This window comes from Bos indicus x Bos taurus, chromosome 4, assembly GCF_003369695.1.
Source record: "Bos indicus x Bos taurus breed Angus x Brahman F1 hybrid chromosome 4, Bos_hybrid_MaternalHap_v2.0, whole genome shotgun sequence".
NCBI lineage: Eukaryota > Metazoa > Chordata > Mammalia > Artiodactyla > Bovidae > Bos > Bos indicus x Bos taurus.
In genome coordinates, this window is record NC_040079.1 from 53,666,258 (window position 1) to 53,689,971 (window position 23,714).

General features: G+C 38.2%; 1 protein-coding gene across 2 annotated transcripts in view; it reads left to right on the forward strand.

Annotated features, from left to right (window-relative positions):
* ZNRF2 (zinc and ring finger 2) overlaps positions 1-23,714 on the forward strand; it is a 93,842-nt gene that overhangs the window by 2,767 nt on the left and 67,361 nt on the right. The gene's annotated exons all lie outside the window — the stretch shown is intronic.

A 23,714-nucleotide genomic window follows, 5' to 3' on the forward strand; every position in this document is an offset into this window, starting at 1 on the left:
TGGCTTAAAAGTATCTGTTGTGTGCAGTTAGTTAACTATTGTGCATTTGGAATGTTTCTAGCCATGTATCATTCTTAGGAAATTTGAGAAAACAGTCACTGGGATAATTTTGTGTTTGGTAGTTCAGATGAGGGACTCTAGTTGAGAAAACTTGGAAGAGAATCAGAGAAATTACCTGTTCTTTCTAAATGACACGAACAGATCAAAGTGCCAGTACCGTAAATCCTACTTAAGACTGGGAGATGGAATACACTTCTTTCTAACTGATGGAAAAGCATCTTTCTAGCAGCGTTTGCTTTAATGAGATTTTTTACCTGTATTTCCGTAGTTGGGCTCATAAGGGAAACTTAATAGAACCCTGTTTGTCATCATCCTGAGATTTAGGGAACCAGATGATAAATCTTATTTTTAAAAAAAAATTTTTAAACTCTTTATTGAGTTTGTTACATATTGCTTCTATTTTACATTTAAAATTTTTGGCCCCAAGGCATGTGGGATCTTAACTCCCTGACCAGGAATCGAACCTGCACCCGCCACATTGGAAGGCAAAGTCATAATGTCTGGATTGCCAGGGAAGTCCGTGAATCTAAAACTGGACTTCATTATTACTCCATGTTGACTTAATTTTTTAGTAGTTTATTCAGTTAGAAATTGTGCAGATGTTTGGGCAAATAAAAAGGAACTCCATCTGAAAGTTGAGAGAAGGATTATTTCTAAATTAGTGGAAAGTTATTTCTGTAATTTTATAAAACTTTAATCGATGTTTGTATTGTTACTGTTTCCTAATAGGAAAATATGGTACTAATCAGATACAAAATTATCTTTCCCTTATGGAAAAGGAAAATCTAAACAATATCACTTTAAAAAAATTTAGACGTCTGGTAAGTTGAATTGTTAACTAGTTCCATCGTAATGAATTACCAAATTAAATGAGGTTTTCTGTGTTGGTTTTATGTTTTGCTCTCTTTGGGACATGTATTTTGGCTATATTCGCTCTTATTCTCTCTAGAGAAATAGAAGAGAGGTACTTAATTTATATTTCAGTTTACAGAATTTTCCTAGAATTTCTTAGAACTGAGTTGTGTATCAGAGTATGATTATAAAACATACAGGAATTTTTAGATCAAGTAGGTTTCTTTTTTTATTATTTTCAGAGTGCTGAGTTTAACAAAAGTTTTACAGTGAACAAAAGCCTTTTTTTGTTTAATCACCTTTGTTTAAAAACAGGTCTTTAAGGGAATAGTCTAATATTGAAGACTTGATGGTATCTTAGGATTTTCCTGGCTTTAGTGTATGTCTGCATTTTTTTCACTACAAGTTGTTAATGTTTGTAACATCAATTATGATGGATGGTAAAATAGTGTTTAATGATCTAGCAAGGATATCGAAGGTAAATTGGACTATAAAATTATGCCAGTCAGTGGAGATCATTTCTAGAGAAATCATGTGGGGTCCTCTTGTATCTCTGAGTCTGGAAGTGAGACAGAGAGATGAATTAATCTACACTATTTATTGATGGTACTGGGTTGCTTTTGGTCACCTCTTAATTGATTGGTTTAAGTTTGGGTTTGTGATTGTAATTCAGGTGCCTCCTGTTACTTAGGAACAATTGCTTCCTTTTATTGAAGAAGTTTGTCATTGCTTAAAACTGAATATGTTAAAATTTGTAGTTCTAGGCCAACTTCTCAGAGAAGGCAATGGCACCCCACTCCAGTACTCTTGCCTGGAAAATCCCATGGGAGGAGGAGCCTGGTAGGCTGCAGTCCGTGGGGTCGCTAAGAGTCAGACACGACTGAGCGACTTCACTTACTTTTCATGTTCCTGCATTGGAGAAGGAAATGGCAACCCACTCCAGTGTTCTTGCCTGGAGAATCTCAGGGACGGGGGAGCCTGGTGGGCTGCCGTCTGTGGGGTCGCACAGAGTCGGACACGACTGAAGTGACTTAGCAGCAGCAGGCCAACTTCTCAATCTTCAGGACGGATGTGGGTTTTAAGGTGTTAGATTATCTGTATTAATTAACTGTTGAATTATGCTCAGTCGCTATTACTTACCAGTATTTAGTACCAGAATGTTTGAGTTGGGGATATTGTGATTAATCTCCTTTCTATTCCTGACTGTTCTTTTATTCAGTTGAAAACTTACAGGGTGGTAGAAGAGAAATGTCTGCTTCAGAAAAATGACTAATTAACCACCATCCTGTCACCCATCTCCTCCCGCATCCACCCCCAGAAATCAAGAACTCTTGTGGTTAATTTTTCTCATTTGTAAGCTCACATAATCCTTAAATACTCGATACTTTGTTATGCTAAAGTATGTGCTCCCTCATGAAAGTTTCTGCTTTGGGAATATTTTAAGTTTTCTTGCCTGCAGGATGGAGCAGGTGCCGAAGCGGGGAGTGGTTTGTGTTGCAGTGGGCACCATCTGATAAGAGAGCAGCTGCCTGACCTAAGTACTTTTGATGCTTTGCTGACTGCAAAGCCAGTACATGCTCCGTTGTTTTACTAACAGGTAGTGTCTCCAGCGGAGAAGGCAATGGCACCCCACTCCAGTACTCTTGCCTAGAAAATCCCAGGGGCGGAGGAGCCTGATAGGCTGCTGTCCATGGGGTCACGAAGAGTCGGACATGACTGAGCAACTTCACTCTCACTCTTCACTTTCATGCATTGGAGAGGGAAATGGCAACCCACTCCAGTGTTCTTGCCTGGAGAATCCCAGGGACGGGGGAGCCTGCTGGGCTGCCGTCTGTGGGGTTGCACAGAGTCGGACACGACTGAAGCGACTTAGCAGCAGCAGCAGCAGTGTCTCCAGCAAGTCCCCCAGTCCTCTCCAATTGGATTACTTTGCCTGGAAACCACTTATTTATTTTCTTTACCAATACCACTAATTAGTTGTGGGTTTTTATAAGAATTGTGTTAAGGTTATACTTACTATGTATTCTGGGTATCTGCACAATTGGGTATATTAGTAAATAGATTAAAAAAGAAGTATAGGAACTGCTATATGTAGCAAAATACTTCCTAATTAATTTTACTTTTTTGTATATACTGACTGGTGTTACTAATTAATTAAATTGTTCTCCACTTATTGAAGTGTTTAGAAATTGGAGCAAACATGCCCTTTGTATGAACAGAGTTCAGAAATAGCTTAGGTTATGATTGTATTCAGTTGCAGGTAGTTTTCTATGCTGCTTATTAAATACTACAATTCATTTCTTCATGGTTATTAAGCTGTTGGCAGCTTGCTTCTTCAAAGCCAGCAAAGGAGAGACTCGCAAGATGGGCCGGTGCTACACTCTCATGTAAATATGTACACGTAATGACACTCAGCCCATGGTCCTTGCTGCGTTCCATTGGTTATAAACAAGTCACAGGGCCTGCTTATACTCAAGGGGGAGGGAATGACAGAAAGGTGTAAGTATCAGGAGGCAGGAATCATGTGTGCCCACACTGATGATAGACTTAGGTTAACCAGCTAAACATGCAACTGTTCTAACCATATTTTTGAATTTACTGTTTACTTTGAAGAAGTTATAATAGTGTAGATGCCAAGTATGCTTTAATAAATGTGAATCGAGCCCTTTCTAGGGACTGGCCATTGTAGTTGTCAGGGTTACAACTGGTTATACACTTGAGTTCTCTAAGATAGAACTGATAGAGTTGGGAACTGGGGTGTGTGGTGATGTCATTAACCAATATTAAAAATAAAGAAGAAAATAATAAGTTATAGGGAATGATAATGAGTCCTTTTAGGCTTGTTAAATTTTGAGGATTTCTATCTAGAAGCATCTTTTAAGCATTTGGAAATATGTCTCCAATTTAGGACATTACAAAAAAAAATTGAGAAATTGTCAATTTGCATATTATAAATGAAGCTGAACAGTGGTTAATATTACTGAGGGATGGATACAAATTGAGGCACAAGCATAGGATTCTGGGGAGCAAGAATTTTAAGAGACAGGCAGTGCAGGAGGCCAGTGATTACAATTAAAGCACAAAGAAAAGTTGTTTAAAATGTTTTTATTATTAAAATAATATATGTTCATTAGAGAAAGCTATAATGTGGAAAATACAGAAAGGCACATATAAGAAATTGCAAATCACTTGTAATATCACCATGGGAAATAACCAGAATAAAATGTTGATGGCTATTTTTCTCATATATATGTTTTAGATGGAAAATTTGGAGGTCATTCTTGTATATTCTTTTGATTTTTAAATCTTTTGGATGTTCTAATAGAAGATTTTAAGGCTAAAATTTCCCCCCAAGAATTGCTTTAGCTGAATGCCACAATTTTTGAAGTGTTTTGTTAACATTCAGTTAAAAATATTATCTAATTTCCCTTGTGATTTCCTTTTTGATGCATTGGTTACATATTCTTTGATAAAATGCTCTTTCTACTTAATCAGTTTCTTCTATCATGTTAAAATTTTTTATAGCATTATTTTTAATGATTGCCCAGTATTCCAGAGCTCATTCAATAAATATTTGATGAAGACCTACTTTGCCTTGCACTGTCCTAAGGATATAGAAGTGGAGAAATGTCCGCACTGTCATAGGCGTTATATTATGCTTGGGGGAGACAGTAAACAAACAAGTAAAATATCAATATACAGTGTTTCAGAGGGTTTTGAATGTGATGCAGAAAAACTGGAGTGGAAAGGTAGAGATCGTGGGGTATAGACTTGTTTTTATTTTAAATAGGGTTTTAGGGATAACTTCTCTGATAAGGTGACATTCAAGCAGAAACTGAAGAAACAAGCCATGAAGAATCTCTAGGTGAGTAGCAAACGCAGGGAGAAAGTGAAGTGAAGTCGCTCAGTCGTGTCCAACTCTTCGACCTCGTAGACTAGCCTACCAGGCTCCTCCGTCCATGGGATTTTCCAGGCAAGAGTACTGGAGTGGGTTGCCATTTCCTTCTCCAGAGGATCTTCCCGACCCAGGGATCGAACCCGGGTCTCCTGCATTGTAGGCAGACTCTTTACCATCTGAGCTACCAGGGAAGCCCTGGTGAAGGAACAGTAACTAGAAAGGTACTTAGGTGTGATTGTAATGAACATACCTGGTGTGTTCTGGGAGTAGTTATGACACCAGTGTAGTTGGAGTGCAAGGGGTTGTAGATAAGGACTGGGATGGGGCATGAACTGCCTTATAACCATTGATGTGGTTTTTAGAGTTTTGTTTTAGAGAGAGATGGGGAGACATTGCAGAGTTTTTTTGAGGAGGAGATTGACATAACCCGACTTAGGCTTTTAAAAGATTGCTCTGGGCACCATGCAGGAGTAGACCCTAGAGAGCAAGAGTCAAGCAAAGGTGCAAAACCCTTGGCAAGAGATAAATGTCTTGGACAGAGTCGTGGCACTAAAGTTGGTGAAGTTGGTGAAGAGTTGGTAGACTCTGGATATCTAGCGCTTTGAAAGTGGAGTCAACTAGATAAGATGTAGAGGATTTATATTCAGCCAACCCTTGAATGTCATGGGGGTTTGGGGTGCAGATGCTCTGGGCAGTCCAGTTTAATTTGTAGCCCTTCTCTGAAATAGCCATTCCTCTGTATCCATGGTTAGGAATGGAGGACTCAACCAAACTGAAGATGGTGTGTTGTCATTGTTCAGTCGCTAAGTCATGTCCGACTCTTCCACCCAGTAGAATGCACTTGCAGGGTTCCTTTGTCCTTCTCTAACTCTTGGGAGTTTGCTAGAATTCATGGTGTACTGGAGAATTTACTATTGAAAAAAGTCCATGTATTTGACCTTCACAGTTATAATTTGTATTGTTCAAGGGTCAACTGTAGTTTGTCTGAAGTTTGGTTCTTTCAAATTATTAGGAAAAATCCTACAATAGCTCACAGACTCAAAGGACCAAGTTCAGGAACCAGCATCAGTGGAGCTGAAATTGAGAAATTCTGTATGTGCATGCATATTTCAGTTGCGTCTGACTCTTGTGACCCCATGGACTGCAGCATGCCAGGCCCCCCTGTCCATCACCAACTCCCAGAGTTTACTCAAACTCATGTCCATTGAGTTGGTGATGCCATCCAACCATCTCATCCTCTGTCGTCCCCTTCTCCTTCTGCCTTCAATCTTTCCCAGCATCAGAGTCTTTTCAAATGAGTCAGGTCTTCGCATCAGGTGACCAAAGTATTGGAGTTTCAGCTTCAGCATCAGTCCTTCCAATGAATATTCAGGACTGATTTCCTTTAGGATGGACTGGTTAGATCTCCTTGCAGTCCAAGGTACTCTCAAAACACCTTGGAAGAGTCGTCTTCTCCAACACCACAGTTCAAAAGCATCAGTTCTTCAGCGCCCAGCTGTCTTTATAGTCCAACTCTCACATCCATACATGACTACTGGAAAAACCATAGCTTTGACTAGACAGACCTTTGTTGGCAAAGGAATGTCTCTGCTGTTTAATATGCTGTCTAGGTTGGTCGTAACTTTTCCTCCAAGGAGCAAGCGTCTTTTAATTTCATGGCTGCAGTCACCATTTGCAGTGATTTTGGAGCACCCCAAAATAGTTTGTCACTGTTTCCATTGTTTCCCCATCTATTTGCCATGAAGTGATGGGACCAGATGCCATGATGTTAATTTTCTGGATGTTGAGTTTTAAGCCAACCTTTTCAGTCTCCTCTCTCACTTTCATCAAGAGGCTGTTTAGTTCTTCTTTGCTTTCTGCCATAAGGGTGGTGTCATCTGGATATCTGAGGTTATTGGTATTTCTCCTGGCAGTCGTGATTCCAGCTTGTGCTTCATCCAGCCCAGCGTTTCTCATGATGTACTCTGCATGCACACCCACACCCTAGTTTTCATTTTGCTTATTACCTAGTTTTATCCTCTTATATTGTGTAGAGGCTTTATTTAAGGTGATGGCCTGTTGGCTTACGGTTACTTCCATCTACATGTCATCTGAGTGGCCTGAAGGGAATGTTTTCCTCCAGCTGTAGCAAGAGGACTCTGATTTAAGTTGTGTGCCTATCCACATATCAGTCACCGAAGCGAAGGAGATGGAATGCACTCTCGGAATGAGAAGGCTGTCTTCTGTGATCATGGGGAGGAGTTTGGGTTTTTGGAGTCAGGCTGCCTGGGTTGAGTCCATCCACACTGTATGACCTCATTATCTAACCGCTCCTTACCTTAGTTTTTTTTCACCTCTAAAATCAGGGTGAAAATAAATCTTGTTTTGTGGTATTGTGAGGTTTAATCTATCTTTTTATTTTTAACATTTGAACTGTTATCAAAAATTAAAGCATTTAAGACTCATATCCCTCTTCTCATTCTCACCCTCTTCAGGAAGACCATGTCCTTTACTTTTCTCAACTTCTCAGATTTTGCAAAAAAGAAATCCAAGTCTTAGTTTTTATGTATGTGTTTTCTGTTCCCATGAATCTCCCTTGAATATCTGGATTAAGCTTTACAGTGCCTGTACTGTGTTAATCAGAAGGTAAAATTTTGTAAATTCAGTGTTTTCAAGTACATTTGGTATTTGAATACACAGCTAATGATCACTAAAATTATTCTATATTTAAATCGTATATAAAAACTTACTGCTCCAGAGATGTTATATTTTTACTTGTGTAAAGTAAATATATGTAAACTGAACTGTTGAGCCAAAGAAAGTAGGTATAATGTGGACTATGCAAATGTGGCAATCATAAAATTGTCTTACAAATAAAATCATGCTGTACTTAATAGTTGTTTTTTCATAAGCATTTGAAATGCTGCAAACATTGTTGATCAGTTTGAGTATATTTTGTGGGTGGTGGGAGATGGTTGGTGTGAAGTTAAAGCAGGTCAGTTCTTTTAAATATATGCTACTTCTCCAGGGAAGTATCCGAAAACCTTAGCGTTTTATGCTGTATGGTTTACTGCATCTCAGGCAACCTGGATGACATGGCATTTGGTAAAGGAGCATGCTGCTGTGCTGGTGTTTTGGCGTTGGCGTGCTCTGGTCTGAGACCTCTAAGGTCTTGATTGGGAATTTTTCAGATTTCCTGTCTATTATAACACATCTTCAGAAGCAGTGCATCTTCGAAAGCAGTGCCTCTGGTAACCTTTAAATCTCAGTTAATTCCCATGTTTCACTCTTTCCACCATCTTGCCATGTAAAGAAGTGTCGTTAGTTTCCTAAGAGAAAACTTAAAAGAGGAATACTTAATATTACAGACCACTTTTAGTAAGAACTAATACTGTTTTATGTGGTAATTTGTGGATTAGAAAAGTGACTTCACAAGCACTGACTCATTTGCATTTCATAAACATAGAGTAATTTCTTTGGTTATTTGGAGATGAACATCAGAAGTTAGATGAATTCCAATTCTGCATTTGTTGTATTTTTACTTATTCCCAGGTGGCACAGTGCTAAAAAATCCACCTGCCAATGCAGGAGACACAAGAGACAGGGTTCAATTCCTGGGTCAGGAAGATCACCTGGAGTAGGAAATGGCAACCCACTCCAGAATTTATGCTTGAAAAAGTCTCCTGGACAGAAGAGTCTGGTGGGCTGCAGTCCATGGGGTTTCAAAGAGTCAGACACAACAAGTGACTGGACATGCATTTCATATGTTGCAATGCACAGATCCTAATTTACATTTTATTTAAAGAGTTTTGACAAATAGATTTGACAATACACTGTGTAACCAACACACTGTCAAAAGTAGGAAACACTCTCTTTATCCCCAAAAGTTCTCTTAAACTCCTTCCAAGTCATTCTCATGGTACTTCTTAGAGATGATTACTATTACCTATTTCTATTATCATAGATTATCGTATCATCTATTATGTCATCTATTATCGTAGATGAAATAGTTGGATGGTATCAGCACTCAATGGACATGAATTTGAGTAAACTCCAGGAAACAATGAAGGACAGGGAAGCCTGGCATGCTGCAGTTCATGGGATTGCAAAGAGTCAGACATGACCTCACAGCTGAACAACAACGTTATCATGTATTAGTTTTGTCTCTTCTTGAATTTAATGGAGTCATAATAACAGGTAGCTCTTCATGTTGAGGGTTTGGGGTAGTTGTAAAGTTAAAAATAGGAGACATTGGAAAGGTTAATAAAATTTTTTCTTGCCAATCCCTCCCTGCAGTAACACCGTCCTCGAATGTGTGGACACTAAGCCTGAGAATACCCACAATGTTTAATCAGTGATAGATTTATAGTAGGATACTTGAGTGTGTAAATACTTCAAATAAAGGAGAAATTTAATTTTAAAATTAATGCTTAAATTTATCCTTAAACTTTATCAACTCTTTAATCTTAAATTATCTGATTGGAAAAGGTTTTGAATGATACTAAATGTTTTAGATGTTATTCACTTTATCAAAGTGGGATATAGTGGTTAATTGTGTCTTCAAATTGTCAATTCTTAGGAAAAGGACAGCATTCAGGAAGCTTTGTTATTAGGATCAGTGCTTCTAAACATGGGAGAAATGTAACTTGTCCAAGGAATGTAGAGAAGTGATTGAACAAAGATGAAAAAGTTGGTTATTTCCTGTGTTTTTGGTTTAGTCTAAATCTTTTAAAAATTAAGTAGACAGTAGCTAGCCATCTAATTTTCTTTCTTCTTATGTTTTCTGTTTTTGTATATAAATCAGGAAGTATAAATGAGTCAAAGATCCTAAGTTTTGTGTACAACCTAACTGTAATCCACAGTAACAGCTGCTGCTGCTGCTGCTGCTAAGTCGCTTCAGTCGTGTCCGACTCTGCGACCCTATAGACGGCAGCCCACCAGGCTCCCCCGTCCCTGGGATTCTCCAGGCAAGAACACTGGAGTGGGTTGCCATTTCCTTCTCCAATGCATGAAAGTGGAAAGTGGAAGCTAGTTAGTAGAAATTCCAGTCTTATGCAAGAAGAACCAGAAAAAGGAGTTCTTAGGCTATTTGTGACCGTGAGACAGACTGTACTGAATCTTGAATATGGATTCTGTATTCACCAAGGATGAGAACAGGAGAAGAATCTACTCATTTTTTGTATGATGCATGTATCAAGCTACATGGACTGAGAAAGGTGACTAGGAAGACAGAACCTCAGCCTGGAGATTCCTTTAATATCTATGGAGAAGAGTATTCTTAAAAAGCCTGTATAAAGGGCCTAACTAAAATTCTTAAAAGCAATCAGGGACATGGTTAGCTGCATTCACTTTTGATATATTAGATATTTTTGGAAGGGTCATTGGTTATGGTGAGAACAAATTCTACCTTGAGGTCAATAAAGCTTGTTTTATGACCTTCATCTTTCATTTTCTTGGGCTTCAGTTTCCAGGATAGACTAAAGAATAATGAAGCTTAAGAAAACAACTCTGTCCGTGCCTTGGAATTGAATATACTAATGCAGACAATTCCCATTTTTACAAATTCCAAAAGGGTAATTAAATTTGCTGTGTAAGAACAAATGATTAGGACAGCAGCCTGGAGGCCTATCCTCTTGCAGGTTAGTGCGCTGAAGAGAGTCATAATGAGACTTGTAGAAAGGCACATGCTGTTGCTTGTTCAGAGGAGGTGGTTTCACTTTTTTCAGAGGGGGTGGTAAACTAGCTCTGTCAGCATTATTCCTTGGTGTTCTGAAAGCAGTCTTCCTCTTTCGGAGTCAAGAGCTCTAGAGGAATTTGAGAAATCTGACAAGCTTATGCCACAGAAAATTGAGGTCCTTTGGGGACCAAATTGTCTGTCATTCTATTGACATTATTCTTGCTTTTGCTGTGTATCCGCATACTTAATGTCTTAAGGCTTTTTAAAGAAAGTAGCTTTATAATGTGGCAAGCACTAGAAAAAGTATTTCCTGTATTATGAAAGTGTGACAATGAACTTTTATAGGCCAATGCACAGGACTTAGGGATATCTTTTGTGTTTAGCTGGCTTTAAAATTGAGCATGGAAGAAACCTAAACTCATCTCTTATTATCATGCACAGTCTGTGTATCTGATTCTTCTTATTCACTCAGTCAAAAAATATTCAATGCCAGCTGCAGTAAGCTAGGTAGGCTTTCTGGTACTGGGAATGCAAAGGTGAAAACCACTCTTGTCCTCAGGAAGTCTGTCTAGTGGACAGACTGGAAACTACAAAATTAAGTATACAGTGGTACGGGTTTTGTTTTGGTAATTTTGTTACCAAATTTGTGTATGTATGTGCCTATAAGGAAAAAAGACCAGAAGGTAATACCCATACACTAAAAGTTGGTTATCTGGCTCGTAGGAATTTGTTTTGTCATATATTTTCTTATGGTAATACGTGTATACCTTTTATAAACAGAAAAGAACTGGCAGCAGGATCATTATCATTGCTGTTCTTTCTGTTACTACTCCTGTACTACCATTACTCATGCTTTGAGAGCTCAGGTTCACACTTAAGTTTATCTGACTTCCGGTGTGTGCCCTTAGCCCTCAGGCCCCACGGAACAAAATCTGCTTTGGGACAGGATCTTTGAGAGTTTAATCATATGAAAACACTGGTCCCATAAGCTTCTCCTAGAAGAGAGAGTTCTGCAGCCCAGGAAGTTTTATAAAGAAATTTGGTTAACTCCTTTTAATTCGATATCTCCTAAATTAGTTTCACAGTAATTTGACTTCTGTTTCATTAATCCTTTATTGATGTTCTGTGGTTCTTGAACTTTAGTGGGCATCACCCCCATTCCCAAAGTGTTTGACTCAGTGAGTTTGGAATGGGGCCTGAGAATGTGCATTTCTGACAAGTTTTCAGGTTGCTGATGCTGCTGGTTTGAGAATCACAGCTAGTACTCTCTTTGTTAGGTGATTTGCAGTCCCATTTTTGCATTGAGATGTAAACTTGACAACTCTTAGGTTATGATGCTAGTGTTTTCCTGCTGAAAGAAGATATCTAAAAATGGGAAATAATTGTGGTATGGAAAGAGCCATCAAAGGGGTTGCATTAACTAAATTAACCAGGGGGCATTATTTCCCTTCTACCATCAGTATTTCTCTGTTACCTTGTGAGCTTGAGTTTAGGTATCTGTAGATGGAAATGATTAAACCTACCTCAGAAAGTTTTAATAAGGATTAAATCATGTAATATTTGCAAAAATGCCCAGTGCTCCCCACTTAGTGCTCACATTCTAAATGGTCACCGCCTTGTTAAAGTACATTCTGTGGGCCAATTGCGTTACATTAACTTGTGAGCTTATTAGAAATGCAGAATCTTGGGCCCCATCCCAGACTTACTGAAACAGAAAAGAAAGTGACAGTGAAGGTCGCTCAGTCGTGTCAGACTCTTTGCGACCCCAAGGACTATACGGTCCATGGAATTCTCCAGGCCAGAATACTGGAGTGGGTAGCCATTCCCTTCACACAGAATCTGCATTTTAAAAAGGCCCAGGTGATTGGTATGTACATTACCACACAAGCACCGCTAGTAGCATACACCTTGAAAACAGCTTCTCTAGTGTAGCATGTGACTTACTCTCCACTTTATAAACTGACCATCCAGGGCTGTTTCTCTATGGATGTCACCAGGTGGGCTATTATTTATTCTAGACCTTAGAGATACTTTGTCCAAAATGATAGTGTCTACTTTAGTGTTTACTGGCCATAAAATAATATGTCCTATTTATAAATCTTGAGTGCTATTGTTAAAATCTTGAAATGGCACATAAAAATATAAGAAAATAAAAATTACCTGAAAATCCAGTAAGATAAATTACTTGAAAAGTTGCTTGAAAACCTACTAAGATAAATACCACTGACACTTTGGTACATCTCTTTATACATGTATGTATGTTCACACCAATTTTTTTTGCTTTCTCTTTTTTATCCCCACACCTTTACCTGCCAGATAAAATGATTTCATGTTTATTTTCTGAACCTTTGTGCTAGGCATGGATATAACATATACACATATGTAGGAATTTTGTGGATTGTATTATGAATACTTTTCTGCATCTTGTTTTTTTCACTTAAAACACTTGGAAAATTCCTCAAGTAATATACTTAAGATTCTTTTTAGTGACTGCAAGATATTTCACAGTTGCCATGTTGGATAAATTATTGAGCTTTTTTTTTTAAACTACTACAAACAAATGAAAATCATTGTGCATATATTCTTTGTATATTGATGTTATCCCTAGGATGAATTACCAGATGGAGATTGCTGGATCAAAGGGTAATTTTTAGAAGTCATTTTATTGTGTAATATATTTTACATGCAGAAAAATATGTAAAATTGTATGCATCTTTCAAGACTAATAAAGTGAGTCCTTTTGTACTGCCACCCATGCCAAGAAATGAACGGTTCAGTGTTTATTAGAATCTCCCTCTTGGTCTTCTGTTGTATTATACTTGCTTCTGAGAAAAATATTTTTCTTTCTTTATGGCTTCATCGCTAAGTTACGCATCTCTAAAACATAAGCATCCTCAAATAATAGACTTCGTCATGAATACCATGTAAATGGAGTCATTCTAAGTGGATGACTTTATTTACAGTTCATCCATGTTATTGTTTGTAGCTGTAGCTTATTCATCTTTATTGATACATTGTATTCCATTGAATGAATATCCCACAATTTATTCATTTTAATTGTTGATGGAATTGGTGGTGTTTCTGATTTTGCATTATTATAAAGATGCTGCTGTGAACGTTTTTATTCATGACTCCTTTTGCACATGTTCACAAGTCCTTTGGGACAGTGGTCAGTAAACCTTTCTGCTGTTTTATCTCCTAAATTTAAAAAATTGAAGTATAGTTTATTTCCAGTGTTGTGTTACCTTCTTATGTACAGCAAAGTGATTTAGTTATACACACACACACACACACACACACCTGTATATACTTTTTCAGATTCTTTTCTGTCATAGTTTATTACTTGATACTTGATATAGTTCCCTCTATACAATAGAACCTTGTTTATCTGTTTTATTCAATATATATATATATAGTTTGTATATGCTAATCCCAAACTCCTAATTTATCCCTCCTCCCTGCTTTCCCCTTATAACCATAAATATGTTTTCTATGTCTGTGAGCCTGTTTCTGTTTTGTAAATAAGTTCATTCATATCATACTTTGGATTCCACATGTAAGTGATATATTTGTCTGATTGCACTTAGTATAATCTGTAGGTCCCTGTTGCTGCAAATATTTCATGCTTTTTTATAGCCAAGTATGTGTGTATATACACCCCACATCATCCTTATCCATTCATCTGTCGGTGGACATTTGCGTTGCTTCCACGTCTTGGCTTTTGTAAATGGTGCTGCTGTGAATATTGTGCTGCAGGTATCTTTTTCAGTTAGAGTTTTCTCTGGGCGTATATCCAGGAGTAGGAGTGTTGGGTCATATGGTTACTTTCTTTTTAGTTTTTTAAGAAACCTCTATGCTGTTTTCCATAGTGCCTCACCAGTTTATAATCCTACCAGCAGTGCAGGAGAGTTCCTGTTTCTTTGCGTTCTCTCTAGCATTTATTATTTGTAGACTTCTTAATGAGGGCCGATCTTATTGGTGTGCGGTGATACTTGATTATGGTTTTGATTTACATTTCTTTAATAATTAGCAGTGTGCATCTTTTTGTGTGCTATTGACCATTTGTATGTCTTCTTTGGAGAAATTCCTATTTAGGTCTTTTACTTGTTTTTTGAAGCCCAAATAATTTTTTAAACTATCTACCTCTTTTTACATTTTTAAGTTGACATCTAACTTTTTTTATCATAATGTTTAAATAGTTGTAAGGGATATAATTTCAAGAATATTAAAAATACTAATGTTTTAAAATACTAATGTCACTGTTTTAAGTATATCCAATGGAATATAAATATCCTAGTGTCTTGAGATTTGCCTGCATCCTTTATAACATTCATGAAGAGGCTAGTCTTTAGTTGTTGGAAATTTTACATTGTTCCTTTTTTACCTTGAAGTAGTATTTGTATTTTATTTCCACCACAGAATTTTACACTAGAGAACCATACTTTTATGTTTGAGTGTTCACTGATCACTTTATCATACTCCTCTTCATGTATTTATATATATATATACACATACACACGTGCATATTATGTAGTACTGGTACATAAACAATATATTTTAAATATAATTTAAATTTCATTAAACATTTTGTTGCCATCAGACTCTAGATATTAAACATTGCAGCTGATGATAATATCAGTTCAGTTCAGTCACTCAGTCCTGTCCAACTCTCTGCGACTCCATGGATTACAGCACACCAGGCCTCCTTGTCCATCGCCAAGTCGCAGAGCTTGCTCAAACTCATGTCCATCGAGTCAGTGGTGCCATCCAACCATTCATTCTCTGTTGTCCCCTTCTCCTCCTGCCTTTAACCTTTCCCAGCATCAAGGTCTTTTCAGATGAGTCAGTTCTTCACATCAGGTGGCCAAAGTATTGGAATTTCAGCTTCAGCATCAGTCCTTCCAATGAAATTTCAGGACTGATTTCCTTTAGGATGGACTGGTTGGATCTCCTTGCAGTCCAAGGGACTCTCAAGAGTCTTCTCCAATACCACAGTTCAGAAGCATCAGTTCTTCGGCACTCAACTTTCTTTATGGTCCAACTCTCACATCCATACATGACTACTGGAAAAAACATAGCTTTGACTAGACAGATTTTTGTCGGCAGTGTCTCTGCTTTTTAATATGCTGTCTAGGTTTGTCATAGCTTTTCTTCCAGGGGCAAGCATCTATTGATTTCACAGCTGCAATCACCATCTGCAGTGACTTTGGAGCCCCCAAAAATAAAGTCTCTCACAGTCTTCATGGTTTCCCCATCTATTTGCCATGAAGTGATGGGACCGGATGCCATGATCTTTGTTTTTTGAATGTTGAGTTTTAAGGCAGCTTTTTCACTCTCCTGTTTCACTTTCATCAAGAGGCTCTTTAGTTTCTCTTTGCTTTCTGCCATAAGGGTGGTGTCATCTGCATATCTGAGGTTATTTATTTCTCCAGGCAATCTTGATTCCAGCTTGTGCTTCCTCCAACCCAGCATTTCACATGATGTACTCTGCATAGAAGTTAAATAAGCAGGGTGATAATATACAGCCTTGACGTACTGCTTTCCAAATTTGGAACCAGTCTGTTGTTCCATGTCTAGTTCTTACTGTTGCTTCTTCACCTGTATGCAGATTTCTCAGGAGGCAGGTTAGGTGGTCTGGTATTCTCACCTCTTTAAGAATTCTCCACAGTTTGTTGTGATCCATACAGTCAAAGGCTTTGGCGTAGTCAATAAAGCAGAAGTAGATGTTTTTCTGGAATTCTCTTGCTTTTTCGATGATCCGATCAATGTAAGTTGGCAATTTGATCTCTGGTTCTTCTGCCTTTTCTAAAACCAGCTTGAACATTTGGGTGTTCTTGGTTCACGTACTCTTGAAGTCTTGTTTGGAGAATTTTGAGCATTACTTTGCAAGTGTGTGAGATGTGTGTAATCGTGCAGTAGTTTGAACATTCTTTGGCATTGCCTTTCTTTGGGAATGGAATGAAAACCGATCTTTTCCAGACCTGTGGCCACTGCTGAGTTTCCCAAATTTGCTGGCATATTGAGTGCAGCACTTTCATAGCATCATCTTTTAGGATATGAGATAGCTTAGCTGGAATTCCATTACCTCCACTAGCTTTGTTCGTAATGATGCTTCCTAAGGCCCACTTGACCTTGCACTCCAGGATATCTGGCTCTAGGTGAGTGAGCACACCATCGTGGTTATCTGGGTCATTAAGATCTTTTTTGTATAAATCTTCTGTGTATTCTTGCCACTTCTTCTTAATATCTTGTGCTTCCGTTAGGTCCATACTCTTTCTGTCCTTTATTGTACCCATCCTTGCAGGAAATGTTCCCTTCGTATCTCTAATTTTCTTGAAGAGATTGCTCTTTCCCATACTGTTGTTTCCATTTCTTTGCATTGATCACTGAAGAAGGCTTTTTTATCTTTCCTTACTAATCTTTGGAACTCTGCATTCAGATGGGTGTATCTTTCTTTTTTTCTTTTGCCTTTAGCTTCTCTCCTTTTCTCAGCTATGTGTAAGGCCTCCTCAAACAGCCATTTTGCCTTTTTTGCATTTCTTTTTCTTGGGGATGGTGTTGATCACTGCCTCCTGTACGGTGTCATAAACCTCCATCCATAGTTCTTCAAGCACTCTTGTCTATTAGATCTAATTCCTTGAATCTGTTTGTCACTTCCACTGTATAATCATAAGGGATTTGATTGAGGTCATACCTGAATGGTCTAGTGGTTTTCCCTACTTTCTTCAATTTAAGTCTGAATTTGGCAATAAGGAGTTCATGATCTGAGCCACAGTCAGCTCCTGGTCTTGTTTTTGCTGACTATATAGAGGTTCTCCATCTTCAATTGCAAAAAATATAATCAGTCTGATTTCGGTGTTGACCATCTTGTGATGTCCATGTGTAATTCGTCTCTTGGGTTGTTGGAAGAGGGTGTTTGCTATGACCAGTGCATTCTCTTGGCAAAATTTATGAGCCTTTGCCCTGTTAATTTTGTACTCCAAGGCCAAACTTGCCTGTTACTCCAGGTATCTCTTGACTTTCTACCTTTGCATTCCAATCCCCTATGATGAAAAGGACATCGTTTTGGGGTGTTAGTTCTAGAGGGTCTTGTAGGTCTTCATAGAACCATTCAGTTTCTTCAGCATTAGTGGTTGGGGCATAGACTTGGGTTACTGTGAGACAGAACTATTTGCCTTGGAAACAACTGTCATTGTTTAGGGTTAGGGTTAGAGATCATTCTGTCATTTTTGAGATTGCACCCAAGTACTGCATTTCAGACTCTTTTTGTTAACTATGATGGCTAATCCATTTCTTCTAAGGTATTCTTGGGCAGAGTAGTAGATACAATGGTCATCTGAATTAAATTTGCCCATTCCAGTCCATTTTAGTTCACTGACTCATAAAATGTCGACGTTCACCCTTGCCATCTCCTATTTGACCATTTCCAATTTACCTTGATTCATGGCCCTAACATTCCAGGTTTCTATGCAATATTGTTCTTTACAGCATTGGACTTTAGTTTCATCACCAGTCACATCCACAACTGGGCATTGTTTTCACTTTGGCTCTGTCTCTTCATTCTTTCTGCAGTTATTTCTCTACTCTGTACTCCAGTAGCATATTGGTCACCAACCGACCTGGGGAGTTCATCTTTCAGTATCATTCTTTTTGCCTTTTCATATTGGTCGTGGGCTTCTCAAGGCAAAAATACTGAAGTGGTTTGCCATTCCCTTCTCCAGTGGACCACATTCTGTCAGAACTCTCCACCATGACCCTTCCGTCTGGGGTGGCCCCACACAGCATGGCTCATAGTTTCATCGAGTTACACAAGGCGGTGGTCCGTGTGATTAGTTTGGTTATTTGTCTGTGATTGTGGTAATAGTAGGCTATAAAAATGAAAGTTAAAGGAGTAATAAATAACTAAATTTTTAATAAATTAAAAAGTGATAATATTTATCTAGGAGTTTCTCTGGAGCTGCTGTGGGCAGTGTCGGGTCAGTTCAGTGTCAGATGGTTCCTTATTCCGGCTTGTATTTGTTCTCAAGGTCTATGGTTGCCCCTCAATGCAGTCTCAGCATTAACTGCAGGGTTTTAATCTGTTGCACCTGTCACTTCCAGAGCGGTACGCCCTTCTTTGTTTATTTTGGCTTCCTCTGTTTCCAAGTCTCTTCAGTGTCTAATTTCTACCCTGACATGAGGGGGCAAAGGTGGCCCCTTATTTAGACTCACTTGTTCTGTTGTAATGTGGAGAGGGAGGGACACCCAAACAAATGCCGCTAGCATGTGTGGGGAGTGCTCGCAGCGGACGGATCACGCTGGGTTCCCTCAGCCCGAGGCGGCATGCACTCCCCAGGTCCACGCTGCTCTGGCTCCAGCGTGCTCTGCAAGTGCACTGTCCCCTGTGGGCCCTTTGTTTCATGCACTTCCCCGGTCTAAGCTGCTCAGGTTCTCGGGTGCTCCGCAAGGGCACAGACCCAGATGGGTTGTGTGTTTTGTGCCCTTCTCAGGTCCAAACCACTCAGACAGCTGGGTACTTGGCGAGTGCCCTTTCCCAGATGGACGGTGTGTCTTAGGCACCTCCTTGGTCCTGGCTGCACGGTTTCTCATTGATCAAAAATAACATTCAAATTATGCAAATTACACACACACACACATTTATCTATGAGGTAGTAGCATTCTGTTTAAATAGGCCATGTAGGTGATTCTGATGCATGTTAAAGTGTGAGAATTTCAGGATAGGGATTTTGGACCATGTAGGAATTACAAAGTCAGACAGCAGATACAGCAAGAGTTCTATTTGTGTCCCAAATTCACAGTGGTGATTTTTTTCATCTCCTCCCCACTCAGTGTCCAGGTTCAGTGGATTTTCCTTGAAGTTGCCTGGGAGATGGTGGTCAGGAGAGGAAAGTTATTTCTAACTTACCGTAATACAGCCATTTGAGGGTATCCTACCTCAAGGCAAAGGGCTTCCCTGGTGGCACTAGTGGTAAAGACCCCCCTGCCAATGCAGGAGACATGAGTTTGATCCCTGGGTCAGGAAGATCCCAGATCCCCTACGGAAGAACGTGGTAGCCTATTCCAGTATTCTTGCCTGGAGAATTCCATGGACAGAGGAGACGGGCGGGTTATGGTCCCTAGGGTTGCAAAGAGTTGGACATGACTGGAGTGACTTAGTATGTATACCTCAAGACAAAAGCCTGTCGCTGTTCTTGTACTGTTTTGGATTTTCAGTCTTTTTTCATTCTCTGGCCTGGGAATTTGTATCTTCCTTGCTAGCTTGTTAATGTTTTTAAGATTTTTTTAATGCTAGATTTTTATTTATTTATATTTTTTCTGTTAGGATTGACCTAAGTACCTATTCTTCTGTATTCCTGGGACATCTTTCTCTATTACTAAATTCAATAGATTTTGCCAGGCTGCTCTCTAGGGAAATACAAGCTAAAGTAGTAATGCAGCACTTTGTTCCTGTCAGGTTGGCAGAAAGTAAAGTAGTAGCAACATAGCGTTGTGGGTGAGAGGGGCGTAAGTGATAGTGGTGTAAATGTAAGTTGTTCTGGTTTTGTAGGCAACTTAAAAATCAGCTTGTGTCAGGCAAAAACCATCATGTCAAAGGAATAGGTTGGGGGAAGTATGTTTACAGCAAAGGAAACTGGCCATTGCTTTTATTTTTCTGTGATGAGGAATGGGAATGAATGATTGTTACTCACTTTTTATGTTTAAGCCCTGGGGAGTGGCTTTTGCTTAACTGAATAAAAAGAATAGGTGGATTTAGGGGATATTTACATAGGCTTGGAATAAATAAGTGAAAGCACTGATGGATTAAACTTGAAACTTCCTTACTAATCTACCAAAATGTATAATAGCAAAGTGAGGGAAATAAATGAAGGACTGGGGTGAATTAAAAAGGGAATAGTGGTGTGCTAGAACTGGCTCTTCTTGGAGTTGATTATTAAATTTGGGATTTTGGCAGCTATCATTACATTACATAAACATGCAGTTAGATAAATTACATTTTGAACAAAAACAATGAATACTCAAAACTCACCACTTCCTAGTTACTTTACTATATTCTACTGTTAATGTGTTCTTGAGGTTACTGGCATCTATTTGATTGTATCTGTATGGTGGAAATACTATAAAATGATGTACTAGTGCTCATCTCTTCCCAATTCTGTTCAGTGATGATCCTTTGGTGGCTTAAAATCAGACAGAAATCATGGAAATTCGCAAATACTGAAATTCAGGATTTTTTTTTGCTCTGAAGAGCAGTTGTTATGCATTCACCAGAACACCACTGGGTATGTAACATTTTGCTGTTTGAGATATCGATTGCCTTTCATCTCTTTAAATGTACTTAGCTTTCTGAAGTTTTAGGCCTTCCAATATTATGTGTAAAGCTTTAACTGTTCTTAGGGAAATACTCAGTTATTTTAAACGAATCTTGAAGATATGCCTTTTACTTAGCTGTAACGTGTGTAGACTGTATCTGCAAATTTGTTCTCGTCTTTTAAAACATTGTTATTTAAAGGTATCTTGATAAACTTTTGTTTTTCTTGTAAGTCATTAGTTTCATTTATTGAGTTCCTTGTAGCAAGAAGAATATGCTTTTTTGTTATTTTTAAAATGAGTGTGTGTGAGAGAGAGATTGAGAGATTTGAATCTTGCACCGGTGTTATCGATGAAGTTGACCAGTTAACACTAAGAAACATTGTCTAGTATTTTTATTTATGACTAGAATTTGATGTTTTAAAATAAGATTCAAGTAGTGTTTTAATTATTTCCTACTTATATATGTGGTATCTTTATATTCAGGTACTTAGAAAATCAATGAATTGGGAAGTTCTTCATAAAACTTTTGATTGATGTTACATTGGTCTGTCATATTTTCAGCACTCATAGAAATAAGAAAATGACATTGAAATAATGTGAAAATACTATTTTAAGTTGCTTACTTATTCTGCAGTATAATGGTTTACATTTTTGGATTTATAGTTGGGCCTTTGCGACTTTGGTCAAATCATTTAAACACCAAACCTGTATTTCCTCAAATAAGTGGTTATAATAAACAGTATCTGCCTCATGTGATGGTTTTGAAAATTAGATGAGGTAGTGTAGCATTCAGCAAATCACTTGACTTAATAGTAAAGTGCTCTGCAAGTATGAGCTAACATCCTTATTACCAAAATAGTAAATCCTCCTATCTACAGATTGCTTTGAATGGTGGGTATGAAGCTAGTAATAAGTAAAAGATGGTATGATATACTTTATAAAACAATAAAAGCTAATGTAACAAAGTTGTGAGTAAAATTCCATCTTTTATGGCACATTAGGTACATATAAGTAAGGTAATTGTCACCTTTCATTTGTTCAGGGTGATGGTTCGATATGAACCGTACCAGCAAATATAAAAACCATCTATTTTATTCACTTAAATGTTAAACCACTGCTTTAGTTGTATAGATACATTCTGGATGAACTTAGATGATTTTCCTAAAATACTAGGTAGTCCAGTTGCTGTAGAATAAAATGTAAGGGTTCTTAGTCCCTTAGTGATTTAAGCTGCATATTGATTCGTTGACCTTAATGAATATTACAGACTTAACCTTTGCCCTCCCCGGTCTGCTCTTTAGAATAGCTAAGGAACTCTGTCCACATAATAAGCAAAATGGGGATAAGAAGCGGAAGGGGCACCGACAGCCCACCTCTCAATACTTGTAGACAGTTGGCTGCTTGACCTCGTACTTTCTATTCATTTGTTATTTTATTCGGGTGCCTAGAGTTGATGTTGTGTTGCCACTTTTTATTCTTAGTATTGATTGGGTTTTCCCTCTTTTTTCTACTCTGCTACCTCTATTCCTTCTGGAACCAGTAGTTTGATGGTAAGTATTTCAATAAGATTTACAAAGTTTTTGACCTTGTGAGGAATTTTTTCCCCTCACCTATGCTGGTGAAAACTTTGTAGACTCCAGATGGTCCCTGTGGTTTCCCAGGTTTCATTGTTGCCTTGTTTGTGTGTGGACTGATGGACCTCAATTTCGAGGTACCGCTGTCCTTGCATGCTGTGTCAAATGGCATCCATCGTTTGTGTGTTTCATAGTGGTATTTCTCTCGGAGCTTGCACTCTCCTTTTCCCCTTCTTTCTGCTGGTTTGTTTTTTTTTTTTGGGTTGGGGGGTGGGGGTGGTGGTGGAAGAGGGAGCTTTTGGGGTGGGAAGGAGAAAAATCTTTCTCACACCTGCACTTTATTTTTCCTATGATATTTGGAATCTTTCCAAATCTTGCCAGTTAGATACCTGTAAGATGTTTGTTCTGTACACATTAAAAGCATAATTACTCTTATCTTTGGGCAGACTTACAGATTGAGTGATAGTGAAGTTGATTAAGCGATACTGCTTTCATCCATTGCCTCTTCAGTGTTAAATTTGCAATTAGGTTTTGTGTTGCTGTTATTTCTCAATTCAGATTTCAAGATATTTGAGCCGTATTTTTAAAATGTATAATTTTTTTTTTTTTTTTAGGATTTATCATAGCAATATCTGTTATGCTGTTCCCTCAAAGCTTTGTACTGTAGTGATAAGTTACCATTGCATTTACCACCAAGGCTAATATTTATTTCTTTGAACTTACATTATAAAGTATAATTTAATTGACTGAAAGGATGAGGCTAGATTTAGAACACTGAGATTCAAATAGCAAACTTTGGGAAGTCACGTTCATAAAATCCTATCATCAAAGAAAAATCTTAAAAAATTTGTTATAGGTAAGAAAGATGCATAAGATAGAATAATTCATATTTACAAAATGAATACCAATGCAGCTATCACCAATATGCAGAATGGAACATCGCTAGTACTCCACCCCACTCCAGCGTTCTTGTCTGGAGAATCCCAGGGACGGGGGTGCCTGGTGGGCTGCCGTCTGTGGGGTCGCACAGAGTTGGACAAGACTGAAGCAACTTAGCAGTAGCAATAGTACTCCAAAAACCTGTCTTTCTGATTATGAAACTTCTTCTTTCACTTAGAATAATAATTTTTTAGATAACCATTTCCTTGATTTTGTTTATTATTTATATATGCAATCTAAAGAATGCCTTTAATTTTTCTGGCTTGATATAGGCAGAATCATATTTTTATTTTTGGATCTTTCTTCTTTTCCTCAGTTTTTTGGTAAAAGATTCATTTAATTTTGTGTGTAGTATACAGAGGGAATAATAATTTCCCTCTACAGTTCTGAGATTTTGGCTGAAACTCTGGTAAATGGCAGCCCA